The sequence below is a fragment of the Ambystoma mexicanum genome, chromosome 2q (assembly GCF_040938575.1).
Source record: "Ambystoma mexicanum isolate Mex_15411 chromosome 2q, UKY_AmexF1_1, whole genome shotgun sequence".
NCBI lineage: Eukaryota > Metazoa > Chordata > Amphibia > Caudata > Ambystomatidae > Ambystoma > Ambystoma mexicanum.
The window spans coordinates 772,547,920-772,567,841 of NC_090924.1; the positions used below are offsets into that span (position 1 = coordinate 772,547,920).

The window sequence follows — 19,922 nt, forward strand, 5'->3', positions numbered from 1 at the left end:
TCCACCAGGCCCCCACTCATGACCCACTACCCCCACCCCCCCAGCCACCAGGGGCAGCCTCCACCAGGCCCCCACTCATGTCCCCCATCACCCCCACCCCCCAGGGGCAGCCTCCACCAGGCCCCCACCCATGTCTACCACCACCCCCACCCCCCAGCAGTGCTGGGGCAGCCTCCACCAGGCCCCCACTCATGTCTCCCACCACCCCCAACCCCCAGCCCCCAGCCCCCAGGGGCAGCCTCCACCAGGCCCCCACCCATGTCTCCCACCACCCCCACCCCCACGCCCCAGCCACCAGGGGCAGCCTCCACCAGGCTCCCACCCATGTCTCCCCCCACCCCCACGCCCACGCCCACGCCTCCACCAGGGGCAGCCTCCACCAGGGGCAGCCTCCACCCATGTCTACCACCACCCCCACCCCCCAGCAGTGCTGGGGCAGCCTCCACCAGGCCCCCACTCATGTCTACCACCACCCCCACCCCCCAGCAGTGCTGGGGCAGCCTCCACCAGGGGCAGCCTCCACCAGGGGCAGCCTCCACCAGGGGCCCACCCATGCCTACCACCACCCCCACCCCCCCCAGCAGTGCAGGGGCAGCCTCCACCAGGCCCCCACAATCTAGATCCCTGACCCTTATGGTCAGCCTCCAAATGCCAAACACCCACCCGAGTATTGCATCCACCCACTTAGAAATGGCAAAAACATGATCAAACCACAATTGCAAGCTTGCAAATGAACACATGTCCCTCACATACACCCAATGGGTGTCAGTGAATGTCAAAACCCATATCATGATATGCATGAAACCAATGAGATGATACTACAAATTGAACTTTGAAGAAAAAATATGTATTAAAAGCAACATAAATTGAATCAAAAATAAACAAACAATAATAGAAATTAAAAAAAAATATAAAAACAGCAGGTACGCGAAAAAAATGCAAAACCACAAATCATAATGCAAACGAAAGGTGTCCAAAGTCAGTCCACAAAAGTAAATCCAATGGAAAATTAAAAATCGAAAACCATTGCTCCATGGGGAAATCATAATAAAAATTGAAAATCCAAAAATCAACTATGTACAGATAAACAATCCAGGGTCCATGATCCCAACCGAAGAAATGAAACCTATTTAATAACACTACCTAAAAAAACATAACTATATACAAAAATGTGGCCCATTGTCCAAAAGGTCCAAAAAAAAAAATGCAAAACCAAAGGAAACCTAACACTAACTATATAACTATTTACAAGGGCAGCGGGCTAGTCCGACGGCTCACTTAGAGATGTTCCGGGCCAGGGCATCATCGAACTCCTGCTCAATGTCGCGGAGGTGCTCCTCCTCCATGGCCCCAAGGGTCCGCAGGGCCGCCACATGTTCCCCCCCAAACTCCCTGCGGATTGCCTCGAGGCACTCAGCACGCCTCAGGGCCCTCCGCATGGAGTTCTCCGCCCTGACCATCGTGAGCCGTGCCTCTTCCGCCCGCTGCCGCTCCGCATCTATGGCGTGGCCCAACCGCTGCCACACGGAAGACACTTCCCGTCCTGGGTCCTCCTGCCCTTCGGCCGATGCCTGCCCCTCTGATGTGGAAGGCCCCGAGCCATCATGGCTCCCACCACGTTGCTGCTGCGGCTCTGCCCGTGCACTGCCTCCTGCTGCCTGCACATCCTCTGCTGGCTGGGGTGCAGTCGTTGATGTGGCCACCCCGGCTGGACGTCCGACTCCCGACTGTGGCAGGGATGCCTCCTCCACCAGCCTGGCCGCACCGTCAGAGGCAGCTCCACAGGGCACCCAGGTGACTGCTGGGTGGGAAGATGGCACAGAGGACGACTGGCGCATAGGGGGTTCAGTTGAGGGGGTCATAGCAAGCCCCATCAAACGGAGGCATCCGGCCTGGGTGACCTGTCCCAGTAGGCCGACGCGGTCAACGAGCCATTCAAGATGACGTGCAGTCTCCTCATGAAGACTGCAGGTCACCTCGCATGGCCAGTTGACGCAACGCCACACCAGTCAGGACAGGCTCAACCCGGATAGCCACGTCCGCAGGCAGAGGAAGGCCAGTTGTCGTGAGCTCATCCCCTGCCTGAAAACGGGTCTGGACGTAGGCATCCCTGCTGGTGCAAGATGATGCAGTGACAGGATCAGAGACAGGATTGCACACAGGCACCTCCGCAGCGACCTGTGCTGCCTCCTGTCCCTGGTCCTGCACTGCACCACTAGCACCAGTGGAATCCCCACCTCCAGACCCAGTCTTTGTTGCTTGCACAGCCTCCTCCTCCACCAAACCCCCCACCAACCTGGATGACTCCGTGCCATCTTCCCCCGTTGGGCCCTGTGGGGTCCCAGCTGCCCCTTCTGCTGCTCAGGAGTCCAACTCCAACCTCCGCCTCTTGGACCTCCCCCCGGCAGCTGCGGCCTGGGACGCGGCACCGGACTCCTCACTCCCCGACGAGATCACAACTTGGGAGGGGAGCCGGGCCTTGCGTCTCCGGCTGGCGGTGCGATCCCCGCCACTGTGCTCCACAGCACCTTCTCCGCCCCCTTCATCAGTTGACGCTGCAGACAAGGAGAAATAAAACACAGGCATCAGGGCACTGTACAATGGACACATACACACATGACAGTTGCACATGAGTGGCATTGGCAAACCTCAGACATGGCATCACAATCGGCAACACACAGGTCATTTCAACTTGCACACATGAGCCATACCACAGCCACATCGCAACTGCCAACATCATCCATACACTTACAACAGCATGAGCAGGCAAAGGTGAGCCAGACATCACATGCAACACAGGGAGTGCACTACACATGCACGCCACCACCACACTTGCATGCATGTGTACACCTCAGCCAACTGTCGCAGTGTTCCGATGGGCATCCATGTCACATCTGCCAATCAGGCTTCCACATTCCGCTGTCACATGCATCCATGTTGCCTCACTGTTGCACCCTTGTCAAATACACATGCACATGTACACAGTGCTGATACATGCAGCTGAAAACATGCATGCGTGACATCACGAACATGCCCACTTACATACACATTCATCCAAACATGTGTGCCCACGCAACTGCATTTGGCATGCAAGCCTACACACACAAGCACCAGCCATGTCTCACACATGACAGACCTAGCATGTGTTAGCCTCACGGCCCTGTACACCCCCACCCATACTCGGCCCTATACAAACTGATGTGCAACCGGCACACTACTGGCACATCACCACACGCACAGCTTACAATCATGATGCATGTACACTTACCGCTCGACTCCAGACGGGTCTGCCTCTCAAGGACCTGGACGTGGAGCGCTGGGGATATGCGTTCCAGGACCCTCATCTGATCTTCCGACAAGTGTCCCCGGCGCCCCTTAGCATCCGCTGCCTTCAAGAGGCGCCGGGCCTTGTTCAGGGTCCTGGACCTGTAGTCCTCCCAGCGCTTCTTGACATTTTGGAAGTCGCGGACTGCCACCCCCTCCGCGTTGATGGCAGTCACGATGTCGGTAGAGATCCGAGTCCGTCCTTCCTTGTCGGCGCGCACACTTCCGTAGTGGGCATCATACTGCCCCAGGACTTGCTCCACCAGGACACCAACTTCCCTGGCACTGAAGCTGGTGCCCCTCTGCCTCTCTGGCCGGGGGTTGTCAGTGGTGCCAGATGTTGCAGTGCCCGACATGACAACCCCAGAGGCAGGAGTGGGTGGGCAACTGGGTCCTGGGGCTGGGCTGTGGAGCGATGGAATCCCAGTCGGGAGTCTTCAGTTCCAGCAGGGGTGGTCACAGCAACAGCACCCCTGGCTGATGTGCAGGCAGCAAATGGCAGGGCACGTGGGCAGCAGGCAGTCAGGCAGCAGATGGCAGGTGGGAGTGTGCTCGGGGCGGGGGGGCAGTAATTCGGCCTTGTGGGCAGGAGCGTGGTCTTCTGTGTGCTTACGCATGGCCAGCTTGATATGGAGTGATTTGGCATGTGAAAATCCTGCACGTCTGCGTGTAAATCGAGGAAAGGCCCTTAGCGCGTATGCACGTCAGCACGCATATGCGATTTCATTGGACCAAAGGCCCTTAGCGCGTGAGCGCGTCTGACGTGAGGGGCGCGGGTGTTTCCCTCATTACACGTGATGACAGAGCACATGTGGATTTCCACCAATCGCGTGTGGAACTTCCTGCGCACCCCAGAAATACACGTACCCAGGCCAATCGCGTGTACGGTCACTTCCCTCCGATTACACCTATGACACTCGGACGTGCAGTTTTACCACGTGTGCTCGCATATGCGATTTCATTGGCCCCAAAGGCCACCATGCGCAGCTGTGACGTCACGCGCATGGCACCAGAGAATGGCGCGTGTAAAAATGAAGATACACGTCCGAGTGTCAGAGCGCGTAATTGGTGGAAATGTTCTCATCGCGTATGCGCGTCTGTGACGTGTGTATAAAAGGTACGTGTAGAACGCCATTTCCTTGTACGTGCTTTTCGTGGAGAGCGAGTGGGTGAAATCTGTACTTCTTGTCGGTTCACACGCGATTTACTTCACGGCGTTTCCAGTTCGCACTCCCCGTTACCTCTGACAGCTTTTTCTCTTTCCTGGGCCTGTTTCCTCAAACAGCGTTCCTTCTACTGTTGTCCTGTCTCCTCAGACAGCGTACAATTCTTCTTTTGGCGGGGGTGTTGCCAAAGCGCACACGCGCATATTTTTCACGCTTTTGTTCCTGGCAGACGGTGAGTCGCGCACGTATTTAACATCTGTGCTTGCCCCGTGTGTCGCGTACCCCTTCAGAGGTCATTCTAGGCTGTGTGAGACACGCATACGTTCATTCTTGTGTTCCTGGGTGCCACAGCGTAGTGCAGGTTTATTTTTCCACGCACGTGGTCTAGGAGGGGTTGCGTGCACCTTACTTCGCTTTTTTAGGGTGCCTGTGCGTTGCGTGACCCGTCATCTTTCCCCAGGGGTGACATACAGCCTTGCTAGAGCACTAGGGTACGATTACCCTACTTGCCGTGACTTGCAGGGTGCCCAAGCCCCCACACCCCCATGTGTGGAGGAGCAGTCAGGGACACCCATGCCCCCCGCCCCCCTGGTTGAGGTTACCGTGGCTGACACCATCCATGCTCAGCCCGTGTTGGACCAGCCCACTGTGGAACCAGACCTGGCACAGGGTGACTCCATGGCTGACTTCCAGGTCAGCAGGTCTAGGCCACGTGCGCCAGTGAACGTTGGTATCATCAGGCCACGTGGATCAGGGGCAGCTAGGTCATCTGCTGCCCCGCGTAGGCAGACTGGGGAGGCTGCAGGGGCAGCTGCGGCTCCATCCACCCCACCTCTCACACACCCATCCAGGACAGTGTCGGTCCAAGTCCATCATGCTGACATTCCCCCTGACACCATCACACTTGAGCTAAGGCCTGCACCAACTCCCATGCTGAGTGTGCAATCGCACGCTCCTGCCCCTAGTGTCCAGAGCGGCATAGGACACTCAGGATCCCCACCACCTTCCAAGCGGAAGAGGAAGAGTGCTCGTCCAGTAGAGGCTGATGCCCCAGACACGGCTACACAGTTCGGCCCGTCAAGGAAGCCCAGCTTCAATGAGGCCGAACTGAATGCACTTGTAGAGTAAGTGTCCGCATATGACCGCGAAATGGTGATTGTTGCAGGATCCAAGACCACACCTGCACAACGTCAGGCACACTGGCAGACCATTGCGGACATCATAAGTGCCCTTGGAATCGTGAGGCGCACAGATAATGAATGCTACAAGCGCTGGAATGACCTGAAGTGCAGGGCAAAGAATAAGCTGGCCTCAAGTCATGCCGCAACTCTAGTGACTGGAGGGGGGGCTCCAGCAGACGACATAGAACTCACTCCACATGAGCAGGTTGCTGGGACCTACGTCACGGAGGAACAGATCCAAGGCGTGGGAGAACTGGCAGATTACGAGGCATTGTCCGGTGAGTGCACATGCATGTGTGTCATCCATGTGCATGGTGTGTGTGGGAGGGCTTCTGTTTGGGTGCCAGGGGAGGGTGTGTGTGTGTGTGCCCGAGTGGTTCGGCTCACCCATGTGCCTCTTCCTATACATTCTTGGCACCAGCATTTGGGTATAGCAGCATCCCTTCGGCCAACATTAGACATCCAGCCCAACACCACACCAGTTGCCCTTGGAGTGTCATCTTGGCACAACACTGTTGCTTATTTACCTCTGTTTATTCAGGCAGATTGTTTGCATACCACCACTTTTACTCGGGATTTCTCAGTCCTATTGTCACATGTCTGACATGGCTATGGTACAGTGGACTGGCTCAGTTTCCTGGACATGATTAGTTTAGACATGTCCCTGTGCTATAGGACCATTTTTGACCGGCAGCTGCAGGTTAAACATTTGAACTATTACAATGAAAATAATCAATTATATGAGCAAACTGGACTGAATGAACAATTGGTGACCTCCTCTCCCTCTTCACTTCATGGCTAGGGTACATGCCATCTGTGTGAAGGCATGTGTATTTGACCTGCCAATCACTGGCCAATGTGTGATGCCACTGCTAGTCAGCATGCAGCAAATGTGTTCATCTTCCATCTTGGTGTCATCAATGTGTGCCATCTGCCTCCCCATCACACGCAGTGACGGTGCATGCATGGGAGTGTTTTAGTCATGTGGGACATGTGTCAATCAAGTACTGTTTCTGTAGCCTCTCAGCCCTAATTGTGTGCCATAGTGCTAATCCTGTTTCCATTTGTTTTCTTTTATGTCTTTGCAGGGGAAGACACACTTGATACTGCTGGGGTTGTGGAGATGGTGCAGACCCAGGAGGGGTCTGAGGGCCGACCGACCACCAGTGAGGGACGTGGTGTGGTGGTGGGTGAGAACCCACAACTGCTGCAGGTCGTGCTCTCAAGGGGTGTCTCTGGCTGCACCTCCCCCGAGCTGTACTCAGGTGTTGATTCGGATGATGAGACCTACGTGCCGTCGCAGGTGAGTGTTCCTGGGAGGGATTCTGTTCTGTCCGACCCACCTGCACCAGGGTTAGAACCCTCAATGGGGATGTCAGTGTTGGCAGGTACGCCTTCGGTGGTTACGGATGCAGGGTCACACTCCGCGACATCTGATCCTGTTCCAGGGCCAGCAGATCAGAGGGGGAATGCAGTCCTGCAGCCTCAGGCAGTGCCGGCACAGCAAGGCGCAGTTCGCCTTGCCCCAGACAGGTGTGGTGCCCGCCACCTGGCAATACCGCAATGCCATGGTGTGTTGTGTGGCCATGCCGGGGAGGGGGTGGGTGACATGGCACTGTTTTCATGTAGTATTTTGCAAGTGGGTATTCATTTCTGCAGCATGGAAGTGTCTTTTCATGACACTGCATTGGTGGCGTTTGTGTCGGTAGGGATGCACACATTGTGACACTTCCACATGAACAATCTCAGGCTGCTATGGTTCTGACAGTTGACAGTCCCTTTGTTCGTCTTAATTGTCAGGTCGAGTCATCATTGCTTATCAGATGGTATGTGCCAGGCCTGTGTGCACTCCACTGGGGTGTGATTTCTATGTGAAGTAATTAGCCACCAGCTGCGTACGGGCTGCCTCACCCCGTGCCCTCTCCCCTCCCATGCGCAGCTGCCGTGCATGTGGTTGGGGATGTGGGGGCACCACCATGTCCACAGCCAGGCCCCGGCGTGTTGCAACATTGAGCAGGACACATGCTGCCACTATGATCCTGCACACTACTGGGGGCGCATATAACAGCTGCCCGCCAGAACGGTCAAGGGAGCGAAAGCGTGACTTGAGCACTCCGAATGTGCGCTCCACTATGCCCCGGGTTGCAATATGGGCTGTGTTGTATCTTACCTCTGGAGGTGTGATGGGGTTCCAAATTGGCGTCATTATGTGGGTGCTCAGAGGGTAGGCACTGTCCCCTGGTGAGGAGGTCATGGGTATCATTAGTGGGGTAGTGACATAACTCTGCATCTGACATGCATGTGCAGTGGCATTCATACTCACCAAGCAGCCATGTATCGCCATGCCGTACAGCTTCTAGGTCTCGGCTTAGGTTAGACATTCAGTAAATGAAGCTGTCGTGGGTGGACCCTGGATAGTTGGCATATACTGAGGTGATGATTCCCTTAGCATTACATACCTGCACGCTGATTGAATGCCAGTGCTTGCGGTTCCTATAGATGTGCTGAGATGCCCTGGGGGGGGGGGGGGGGAACGTAGTGCCACATGGGTGCAGTCAATGGCACCTAGCACTTTTGGGAATTGTGCCACACCGTAGAAATCGAGGGTGGCAGCCTGCCTTTCTGCAGGTGTCCTGGGCAGGTATATGTGCCTACGGACTGATGGCCGTACAGTGATGATGTTCAAGACCTGGTGTAGGCAGCGTGACTGCGTGGCCTGCGACACCCCACCCACTATGGCACGTGTCCCCTGAAATGATCCGGTAGCCAAGAAGTGCAGTACATTGAGGACCTTCTCCAGGGGGCTGAGTGCTTGGGAGCACAGGGTGGGTGATGTGAGGTCATCCTCCCACTCACTGACCAGGTCCAGTATTATGTGTGGGGGGGAAACCTGTATCTCCCATACACCTGGTCATCGGGCATCAAAAAAAGGCTGGTTCTGGGAGTGAAAATTCGGGCCCTCACTATCCTCCTCCTCCTTTGGTAACCCACGGCCACTGCTGCTAGGAATGGTATATTCATCCTGGCGTATGAGCTTGTTTGTGTGCACTTTTATGCTGTGCGGGTCGACGTACGCCTGCTTCATGCTGGCGTACGTGTCTCAGGATTGGACCATTTATTTTTCGGCACGTCGTAGGCGAACGTGTGAATCTTCCCGCCCACCCCAGGAATACACGTAGCACGCTCTCCCAGGCCCAGTAACGGGTAAATATTCCCGCCCACCCCTGGAATACATGTACCCCACTCTCACAGGCCCAGTCGCGTGTGGAAGTTCACGCGCACCCTGAAGTACACGTACCCAGGCCAAAAAAAAAAAAAAAAAAAAAAAAAAAAAAAAAAAAAAAAAAAAATCGCACGGCTGGGGGGTGGGAGTGCAGGGGGACATGAGTGGGGGCCTGGTGGAGGCTGCCCCTGCACTGCTGGGGGGGGGGGGGGCTGGTGGTAGACATGGATGGGGGCCTGGTGGAGGCTGCCCCTGCACTGCTGGGGGGTGGGGGTGCAGGGAGACTTGAGTGGGGGCCTGGTGGAGGCTGCCCCTGGAGGCTGGGGGTGGTGGGAGACGTGTTGGTGATCAGTAGTGCAAGGTGACATGTGGGTTGGCTGGTGGGCATGGCCATGGTGGATGGGTTGCCTGTGGGACATGAGCAGGGGTGCAGGGTAGTACCCTGTGGTGTGGGCTGCCTGCAGGGGCCGTGGAGGGTGTAGAGGGAACACCTGGGAGGACCCACCTGTGTGCGTCTTTGACAGTGCGCTGGTTTGCCCTATTCGATTCCATGAATACGGGTTGTAGGCGAGCGTGTGGGCGTTCCGCGTACTTGCCTCCTGTACTTCCCCCCCCCCCCCGCGACGCCCATATTTTCATGCGTTGTTCCCCATTCCGAGTGTTACGCCCCGTGTTCCGCCTACTTTTGTGATGTGCGCCGCGCTATGTGCGATTCCGCAGTGGCCGTGGCGCACGCTGTTCGATGACCTGTGCGCCGGCATGCGCGGCGCACATTTTTAGCACACATCCAATGTTTTTCTCGCGCACAGACTTCCATGAATCGCTGTACGCTGGTTTTCCTGCGATTTTCGCACTTTTCCTGCGAATCGCACGTTTTGGCACCTCTGCACGGGAATTTTCGGCGCACATTAATTCCATGAATCGACCCCTTAGTGTATTTGAAAGTACTAACACTGCATTAGCATTTGACTCCTGGACTCCAGCGGGTCTACAATTCTCAACTTGGGCAGCAGTGCTCTATTCACGTTAGAGCAGCACAGAGATTTTAGGTTCAAAATATATGCAGTAGGTACTACATTGCAAAGTCTTTTTGCTTACCCTAAATAGGAATACCAAGTATTGCTACTTAAAGGCATGTACAGAGTTAGACATATATATGTCTATGCCAAGTGCACTCTTGTCCAAAACATTTTAATCATGAATTTGCATTTATTGCATAGTAAATAGCCACCTTTACCAGGGCGTTCAAAAACAATCACATGCTGGCTTCATGTCATTTCACTTGCCTTTTCAGAGATTTCACAGATAGCGGGGGTCCAGCTCAATCAGTTTTGCCTCTGTTCATGATTGCAAAGTCCAGCCTGTTAAGATAAATTGTATTTCTTGTACTGATGCAAATTACCTCATAGTTCATCAGCATGAAAGCAGCATTACGTTGAAAATACTGACCACACATTTAATTTGGCAACTCAACAAAATTTTGTTGAAATGGGCCATAATCGCACCAGTCAGGGCTGATCTCTGCCCTCAATAGCCCACCTCTCAGTCTGCTGGAGAGAGGCTAGACAACCCATTGGAGATTGAACTAACCAGTCTCCCTGAATGACAGAACAAAATGTATACACACATTTCCAGAACAGTTAACACACTGCCACATTTCCCTCTTGTTCCCTTACAAAGTAATTTGCCAAAATACAAATGGTTTAGCCCTATACAAGGAAATCTAGTCCCCACAATCTGCCTTCACTGTGGCACCATTCCCTTAGACTTGAACAAGTGTTTTGAAGGCGTCAAAGACATTAATGACGTCAATGGCTTAAGGCTTTGACAGAAGCTTCTAAGGCCCAGGTATGTGTACCTTCTGAGGGTCGAGGAGGGTGGTTTCAAGATTAAGGCCCCTTCGACATGTCGAGGAGACTTACCTCCAAGGCTCGTTTAGTCGTGCTAGAGATTACTCAACAGAAGCCCTGCAGGTATTGTCAGATGCAGCGGCCGGTCAAGTTTTTAGGCTCTTTTGAATAGGCACTCTGACCAAGATTACTAGTAAAAATGCTGGAGGTCTTTCAAAAAGGCAGCTCAGTCAGCCGGTGAGGCTGACTTAATTGGGAAATTAACTCGTCTGTCACAAGAGGATGACAGACTATGGCGATAAGGATGTCGCCTATTTGATGGTTTATGGGATGAGCAGTGTCGAGACCTAGAACTTGGGCGCTTTGCGTGTTTTAAGCACTTTATCTCTGGGGAAACATCCCAGGAATCGCCCAAAGACCTTTTTGGTGGGTTAACAAGGGGATTTTGAGGGTGGGGAGCAACCTGCCACAGGTTGCTCCCTCCCCTCCCTCTCAAGGCCTTCACCGTCATTTACTGACAGGAGCCAGTCATCAACTCTGGTCCACACCCAAGCACCACAGACAGATTAGATGTGGGTCCATTATGGACGTTTTAGCCCCACAATCGGAACGCTGTTTGAATCCCGCCTTCAGTGTCATCATTCGACTTCGAAGAAGAAACGCAGTTAGAGTTCGCTGAGACGAAGAACCATTCGAAGCTGCAGGCATGCGGTAAAACAGAATTGAGGCAACGATTGCAGCGCGTGCTACTTTTAAGTGACGAAGTGACGGCCAAGGAAAGGACGGAGGCCGCCGAGAGCCCCCCCTCAACCCTGCAGTACCCGATACTATGACAATTCTGAAGCAAGCTGCAAGCACACTTACGAGTGTCAAAGATGAGGAATATGTGGGAGGACACAATCCATTTGAAAGGTCCATACTCCATCTGAGGAGCCTTGGCACAATTCCAGGCTAACCTACAAAAATTCGTATTGAAAAACGATTGTAAAACGAGTTCACTAAATAAAGTCATGGTACCCCTCAGATGATGCCAACATGCTAGACTACAATTTTTTTTTTTAAACTTTTTTATTGACTTGACAGCACAAACAAAGGACCAGAGGAAGACCACAAGGGACCAGCATAATTTACAAACAGTATGAGGAAGAAACATATACAATTACATGAATGTAGCATATCAATAATCGGCAACACCCAGAGAGTAATATACATGCCCCGGGGTAGTATGGTATTTAGGGGGAAGCATCTGGGGATGTAGAAGAGGTGGGGGGCGAGGTCATGGCACAAATATAGTCACGGAATCTCGGCCAGATGTCCCTTGGTCTAGAGTGGGGATGTTGTATAGCACTCCAGGACTGCTCAGTATCATGAGCCCATGTGACCGATCTGAGCCACTGGGCGTAGGTGGGCGCTCTGGGGCGAAGCCAGCAAAGTAATATACAGCGAACTGCCAGTAGCATGCAGAGGCCTGCCAATTTCTTAGCATCACGGGGGAGCTGTGGGAAATCGTGGAATAAACAATGCAGTGGGGTGGGGGTGATTGGGTGATCTAGAATGTCTGATAATGTAGAGCAGATGTCTAGCCAGAAATGGGACAGATGGGGGCATAGCCATAGCATGTATATATAGGAGGCCTGATCTGCGCCGCACCTAGGACAGGTAGGGGGGTTGGTGTGAAACATGCGGTGAAGTCTCACGGGTGTATGATGATACCTGTGTAAGACTTTGAACTGAATGAGCTTAAATTTAGTATTGTAGGAGACCTCATGAGTCCGGGCGCACATCCGAGCCCACCTCTCGTCAGTTATTTCCGCACCAAGGTCCTCCCCCCCCCCCCCCATCTGCGTCTCAGCTCGGTAAAGTGGGGGGCCGCTCTGGTCTGCAGTAAGGAGTAGAGCCGTGACACTTTACCCCTGAAGGAGAGATAGGAGCAGAGCTCCTCCACTATAGGTTCATCAGTGGGCAAGGCGGGGGAAGTCTGGATAGGTGGACTTGAGATGTGCTCGAAGTGAAGAGTACTGTAGCCACACCGAAGGTTGTCGCCTGAGTAGGGGGGAGGGGAGGTCAGACCATTCTATGAAGTTCCCCTGTTCAAAGGCATCGCGTAAAATCAGGAAGCCAGCAGTGGTACTGCTCATATACTCTTGAGGTAAGCATGGCTGCTCCGCTACTGCTATCACTTTAACATAGTAGTACAGGCTTGTACCAAAGGTGAATTTATATTACCACTTGTAGTCTTAAGTGTGTGTAGTGGTCCCTAGGGGCACTGCACAAGATTCTGCCTAACAGTGCTTCAGTGAAAATTACTTTGTTTCATGTCGGCGTGCATTATGCACACTGCCGTAAAACTAAGAAATACAACCCCGGGCCATGAGGAGGAACCTCGTTACATATCCCGGGGGTTGCTTTTCAGTCTCCAAGGTACTGCTGGGCAGATACTGGTGTTTCAGTGCATCTGTCCAGCAGTATATCGGAGGTTCAAAAGCACTGAATGCTGCACACATACGTCGGAGCAGCGCAGGCCGCCTTAATATTTGAACATTCCGCCTGGGGAGGGAGGGTAAAATTTGCATCACGTTTTGACAAAAACCTCCCCGTTGGGTACTGTTCAAATTGCATCACAAAAGGAATGAATTCCCACATGATTTTACTGCATGTGGGAAAGAATTGCTTGCCAAAATGGCTAGTCAAGACAATCACACCATCGACACCCGTAAAAGCAGCCCGGCAGATATACTCTATCCAGTATTTGTTTTTGCAACGGACAAGTGCTAATCTGGACGAGACAAAACAGCCCTTGGGAGGGGTCTGTGTCCCTGTCGGAGGAAGGTCAGCTGCGGGAGTGAATTTTAAGAGAACATCGTAGCCCACCAGATCCAAGACACTGTGGCCTTTACAGCAGACACCATGAAGTCAATTCCCTCCCCGGTTCCTACAACATGGCCATCAGCTCAGCTGGAGTGATCCGAGTATTGGCGCAACAGCCGCTTTTTCACATTTTATCTGTTGAATTGGATTATGCTTCTTTCATTAACAGACGTAATGAATGCGTATTAGAGATAAGGTGCCATATGTATTGGGCACACTGCACATGCTCAGGCAGCATCAATCATGCTTTGTACAGGACGTTGGCCTAAATTGGGAACAGCCAGGATAGACATGTTGCTAGAGGCATATTTTGGGCACAACCAGCGTGACAATGTGTTACATCAGTGACAGTGCTGTCTTACACTGTGGACAGAGATCATTAAAATGTGTTGGGTTGTAAAATGTTCTTCTGCTATTGGTGACATGGAATTTTCATTTTCCCCTTTAGAACCGATTGTAAATTTATGGCTTTTTGACCCGTTTTTCTGCTATAAAATTCACCATTTCAACCCCATATTTGAAGAATTCTTGGAGGGTGCAGAACCCCCCCCCCCCCCCAAGCCCTCCCTAAATCCTTATAACTCCCTCGCTATGCTTGGTCGCCCCCACTATTTCAGGAAATTATTGCATACACACTGAAAGAAATCACAAGTAACTGACCTTGGATCATTTGATGGAGGGGCACCCTTAGAGACTCACTGCCCCGACATCAAAAGCCATCTTTGGGACTGCATGGCGCATCACTGCCTGTGATGCTATTGTGTCAAAGGTAACACAATATTGCTGTCCAATATACTGCTTTGGGTGAGGTCGTTGACTTTTGGTTCGCCGGCCCACTGGGTGACAAAGGTAATGCTTCGGCCCTACATTCAAAAAGGTTTGACAAGCCTGAATTAAACCATCCCACCCTCACTCTTCTAGGAGATTTCAACACCTGATAAACAGGCCAACTTATAAAGGACACACCCACAAGGCCATCTTCAGCTCCCACGACCAGATACATTCTAACCCCCCCCGGTTATCTGGTCTGATCACTTCATTATCCCTTTCAGCATTCGCACAACCGCCCCCCCACCCTCCCCATACCAAAACCAGAACCTCCAAAGCTATGGAAATTTTGTAAGAAACTAAAATTCCTTCCCAATCTAGCTGATGGGCTCTTTCAGCCCTCCCCCCCCACCTGCACACGCAGTCTATGCCTAACCCCCACCCCCGATGCCCTTGACACATGGCTCAACACCTCATTAATCCCGCTCACACCCACTTGCCAATAAACCGTACGCCATGACCCTTTTCCAGGATGGTTTATACCAGAACTAAAAACTGCAAAACAACTTTATAAATCCCTCGAACACAAATGGCGGAAAGATAAAACCACCCTGCGCAGATCCACCTTGGCCCAGCACCATCGCCACTACAAAGCCGAAATCTGCAAAGCAAAAAAAGGCCATTACAACTCTCGAATCCTCAATTGTGGAAACCCCAGCAAAGAACTCCACAAAATCATCTCTGAATTCACCAAACCATCTTGTACCACCACGCAATCAACCGCTTCTCAATCACTCCGCAACTCTCTTCACTTCTACTCCACTGCTCTCAAAAGAACAAACTCCCTAATCAACAAACCGGCCCTCCTGCACCCAACGCACAATCCACCTACACCACCTACCAACCCTCCGCCTGCAACTACAACCCTCCTGACCTTTGACCCATTTCACACCAATATCAACTGACCAATTTACCAAACTTCTTGCCGCCTGGAAACCATCTGGCTCCCCACTAGACCCCAGCCTCAACCCTCAAAGAAATATTTACATCCACCTGCGCAGGAGAATAGGCGAGAACCATCATAAACGAGTCCCTCTCCTCAGGACTTTTTCCCCCGACGTGTTCAAAACTGCTCATGTCAAACCCCTCCTATAAAAAAAAAAACCAAAAAAAAAGCCTCGACCCCAATAACTACCACCCCATCTCAAACACCAGGTTCCTTGCTAATCTCATCGATCGAACCTCTTACTCCCAACTAAACGCCTTTGTCGAAGCCAACAATCTCCTAGACCCCACTCGATCAGGTTTCAGATCCCGACACAGAACCGAAACCACCATGACCTCAATCTGGGATGACCTTAAAAACACTGCAGACGCTGCAGGATGCGCTGCACTGATCCTTCTTTACCTATCCGCCGCCTTTGACACAATCAACCACTCAACCCTCCTCGACCGCCTCCACGCCCTAGGAATCCGTGGAAACGCTCTCAAATGGATAGCATCCTTCCTTAATAGGAAACAAATAATCATCCTCTCCTCCTTGGTCTCCGACGCCCGACCAGTCAATACTGAATTCCACAAGGAGCGTGCCCATCAGCCCTCCTGTTCAACCTCTACATGTCCACCCTTCCACGAATAATCCGCTCGCACAATATCCTGTGCTACAACTACGCCACCCAACTACTCCTAAAACTCCTTAACTCAAAAACCAACTGCCAATCCGACCTCGCTGCCTGCCTACTTGACATCGATCACTGGATGTCTACAAACCACCTATTTTTAAACCCTGCCAAACTGAAATCATGGTGTGTGGCAACCCCCCCCCCCCCTCGTGCCCCGTGCCCCCTCCACCTTGGCCCAAGAGATCACACCTACCCAGCTCTCAAATCTCTCCACTGGCTCCCGGTCAGACGAAGGGTGACTCAAAACCTTATGCATCTCACACCGAGCAATGCATAAAACCTGAACCCAATACCTTCAGGACAAGCTAAAACCCTACCATCCATTGTGCACTCCAAGATCAAGCTCAGCCGGCCTCCTGGTGATGCCAAACATTATGAATCATTATTCTCAGCCTTGGCCCCTACTCTGTGGAACTCACTTCCACCACAAATACGACTCCCCGAAGACCTTCTGTCTTTCCGCAAATTACTGAAAACGTGGCTCTTCATCAAATCGACTTAGCAGAAACGACCAAAATTAAAAAGAAACCAAAGCTGCTGAATCATATATAAATCCACCATAGTAACTGATAGAACAAACGGAAAACTAAATTGCCTAATGCAATTAAAACGGACAAAGTTAATAGAACGAATGAAATAGATGGAACAGTCGGAGGGGATAGAACTGTCGGAGTACTCCGAACAGGTGGGAGTGGAAGGAACAAATGGAACGGATGGAACAGGTAAAGTGGGTGGAACAGGTAGAGTGGATGGAACCTATGAAGGTGATCAAACGAATGGAGTGGATGGTACAGATTGAGTGCCCGACCTCAAACGCATAACTGATCACCGCCATTTCACACCACCATGCTTACCCTCTCCTACACACCAACACTCATCTAGAGCACAGCGATACCATGACACATTCGGTACAGCTGTTCGCATACCAACAACCGCTGCATACTCCCCCATCATCCTAACTAAACATCAGCTGAGCACACCGCTAGCTTAAGCGTCTCCTCAGGCCTAACGCAGCCACAAATCAGTCTGGGCGTCATCCCTCCAGAATGAACACATATGCCTGACCTCCCAACCGCTACACCTACTGCCAAGAAGCAGCTAACACGCAACGGCCACATCGGCAGCACACATAGCCGGTGCACAAATGCATTTTATGACCCTTTCCCTCTCTGACTTCCGAGGGCGTTCAAACTACCAGCGCTTTGAGATCATACCAATGATATATAAGGTGCTATATAAATACCAAGTAACATAACACACCGTTTGGCCAGTTCTACAGACCAGCAGTGCAAGTAATCAGATTGAAAGGTTCCAGAACTGCCGTCCTGCCTGCAATACCCCTAGAGAGAGGTACCAGACAAGTTTCTGTGCCTCACCTGAAACACGCTCCAGATGGTCGCCGCAATGTTTCCATACAATCCTCTTCCAGCTGAGGAGCTTGAAGAAGAGATGGAGATCCGAGAGGTGATGATTGGCGTTCAAGATGAGGAAGAATATACCCCTCTTGACTACAACTCCACAATTCAGGGAAGTACTGCAGGTCTGCCAATTTGGAAACAAAGCCTTTCTGGTTGTTAAAGTAATGAAAGAAGTCTTTTGGACAGATATTCTGAAACAGCGTTTCATAATGCTGGCAGTGTATTTCCTTCTACTGTTGCTGAGCCTCACCGTTTCTCATCTCACTAACTTGGGTCATTTTTTGAGCAAGGTTTCCACTCCATCTGCAATTTAAGAAGTTGTTCCAAAGCATTTAAGTGCTTCACACATGTCAGAGAAAAAAAAGAACTCCAAGAGCTAGGAACTCCAGCCACAATACAAACATTTACTCTACCATGGGTCATGTGTGGATGCCATCATGGAAGACATTTAATGGCCCAGCTAAGCAGCTGCAAGTTCACACTTTTTCTGTGATTGATGAATCCAGACTGTTTGCACCCAGTAATCCTATGTCCAGAACTGTTAAGAACTAGACTCCAGACAGTTGCGCAAAATGTGTTATTTGCATATTTGATGTTGAGGATCTCCATGAGATGGTGTCTCATGTGTGTTATGTGCGATACTACAATGCCTTTTTACATATGAAGCGTGAGCCCATCCTGTGGCCCAAATATACACTTTCTGGGAATACTGTGAAATGCCTTTTCAAACCGATAGCCTTGAATGTTATGTTATTGATATTTATTAAGCACACATTCGATCAAGGGCATCATGGCGCTAGCGGCAAGGCGGCAGCAGCATAACAAAAGAGACTCTTTAAAACAGCAGAGTTGTCAGTGACCGTTGAGATGCAAGATGGTCAGTAGTAGCACTAAGAAGAAAATAAGAGGGCATTCCAGGCATTAGCTGCAGCCACTGAAAAAGCACGACCACCCGTGTGAGAGAGTCTAACAGGGGAGACATGCACCAAAAGGGCAGACTGAGAACGCAGACAGCGAGAGGGAATATGCTGCATGAACTCGAGTTGTAGATATTCTGCCCCCAAACCATAAAAGGGCATGGTGCACGCTACACATGGATTTGAAAGCAATCCGTTTATCAATAGGCAGCCAGTGAAGCAGTCTAAGCAAGGGGGGCATGTGGGCTCCAAAAGGGGGACACAGAATGTATTTAACAGCTGCATTTTGAAGCAGCTGAAGACGGTTGATGAGGTAATGTGGTTGAGCCAGGTATAGTGAAATACAGTAATCCACTGTGCTCAAGACAGGCGCCGCCACCACTGGGGCTTGAAACTAAGCAGAAATGAACGGAAGAACTTGCCGAAGGATTCGTAGTTTAAAGTGACCGGCCTTACAGACTGAAGCCACCTGCTCATCCATCGAGAGATATAAGGTGATTTTTACCCCCAGATTCTTTACTGAGGGGGACGGCAGAGGAAAAGGACAGAAGTAGGCCAAAAGTCTGTAGTCAAGAATGAAAGGGCAGGTGGCACCAGCCATGAGAACCTAGGTTTTATTGCCATTCAGTTTTAGCCAATTGGCTGCCATCCAGGACCCTAGGTCCTCCAAGCACTTACGCAGCCGCGCCGCTGTATCAGCTCGAGTAAAATCAAAACAGACCAGGATATGTTTATCGTCGGCATGAGAATAGTACCAGAACATAATATAAGAAGTGGACTGATATAAATGTAGAATAAGATTGGAGAGAGCAGATCCCTGAGGGACACCGCAAAATAACACTATTGGTTTAGAGCCAAAAGGAGGCAAAGAAACAGACTGAACGATCGGCCAGAAAAGCAGAGAACCATACCAGGACTTGGCCAAATAGACCTGCTGCAGATAGACGGATGGTCAAACCGTGTCGAAAGCTGCAGAGAGATCCACCAGCAGTACAGCTCCGACACCACCCAGATCCACCAGGCGAGCAAGGTCATCCAGCACAGAGTTAAGTAAGGACTGGTTATGTGCTCCTCCCAGGCCGAAAACTAGATAGAAAAGGGTAAAAAGAATCCAGAAAAGTACAGAGTAAGGGCGAGACAAGTGCCTCCAACACCTTCATAAGAAAAGGCAGGAGAGATAGGACTTAAGTTAGCCAACATCGCAGGGTCTAAAGTGCGTTTCTGGAGCAGGGGGAATCACCAACGCGTGTTTCAGGGTGTTAGGAATATATCCATCATGGAATGAGGCATTGACAGCTGTAGTGAGGTGCGAGATCAAATCGCGCGGGAAATTCCTTAAGGAGTGCCAGAGGAATAGCATCACGAATGGAACTAAGCGTGAGAGCGCTTCAAAACAACCGTGCAGGGATTGAACCCATTTATCCATGAACCCGACTTAAAACTAATGTTTGAGACTATACAGTCACACAGGCCCGTATTTGAGATAGGCTAACAGACTTAGCCGAAACACGTGTCATACAAGGGA

General features: G+C 51.5%; 1 protein-coding gene across 2 annotated transcripts in view; it reads right to left on the reverse strand.

The window, feature by feature from the left end:
- The window catches only part of LARP4B (La ribonucleoprotein 4B), a 2,592,412-nt gene that overhangs the window by 2,507,193 nt on the left and 65,297 nt on the right, over positions 1–19,922 (reverse strand). The window contains exon 2 of one of the 2 annotated variants that reach the window (XM_069648003.1): positions 10,181–10,255. The exons of the other annotated variant lie outside the window; for it this stretch is intronic. The gene's annotated coding sequence lies outside the window, so the exon portion shown is untranslated. The remainder of the gene's footprint in view (positions 1–10,180; positions 10,256–19,922) is intronic. 2 annotated transcript variants of the gene reach the window in all.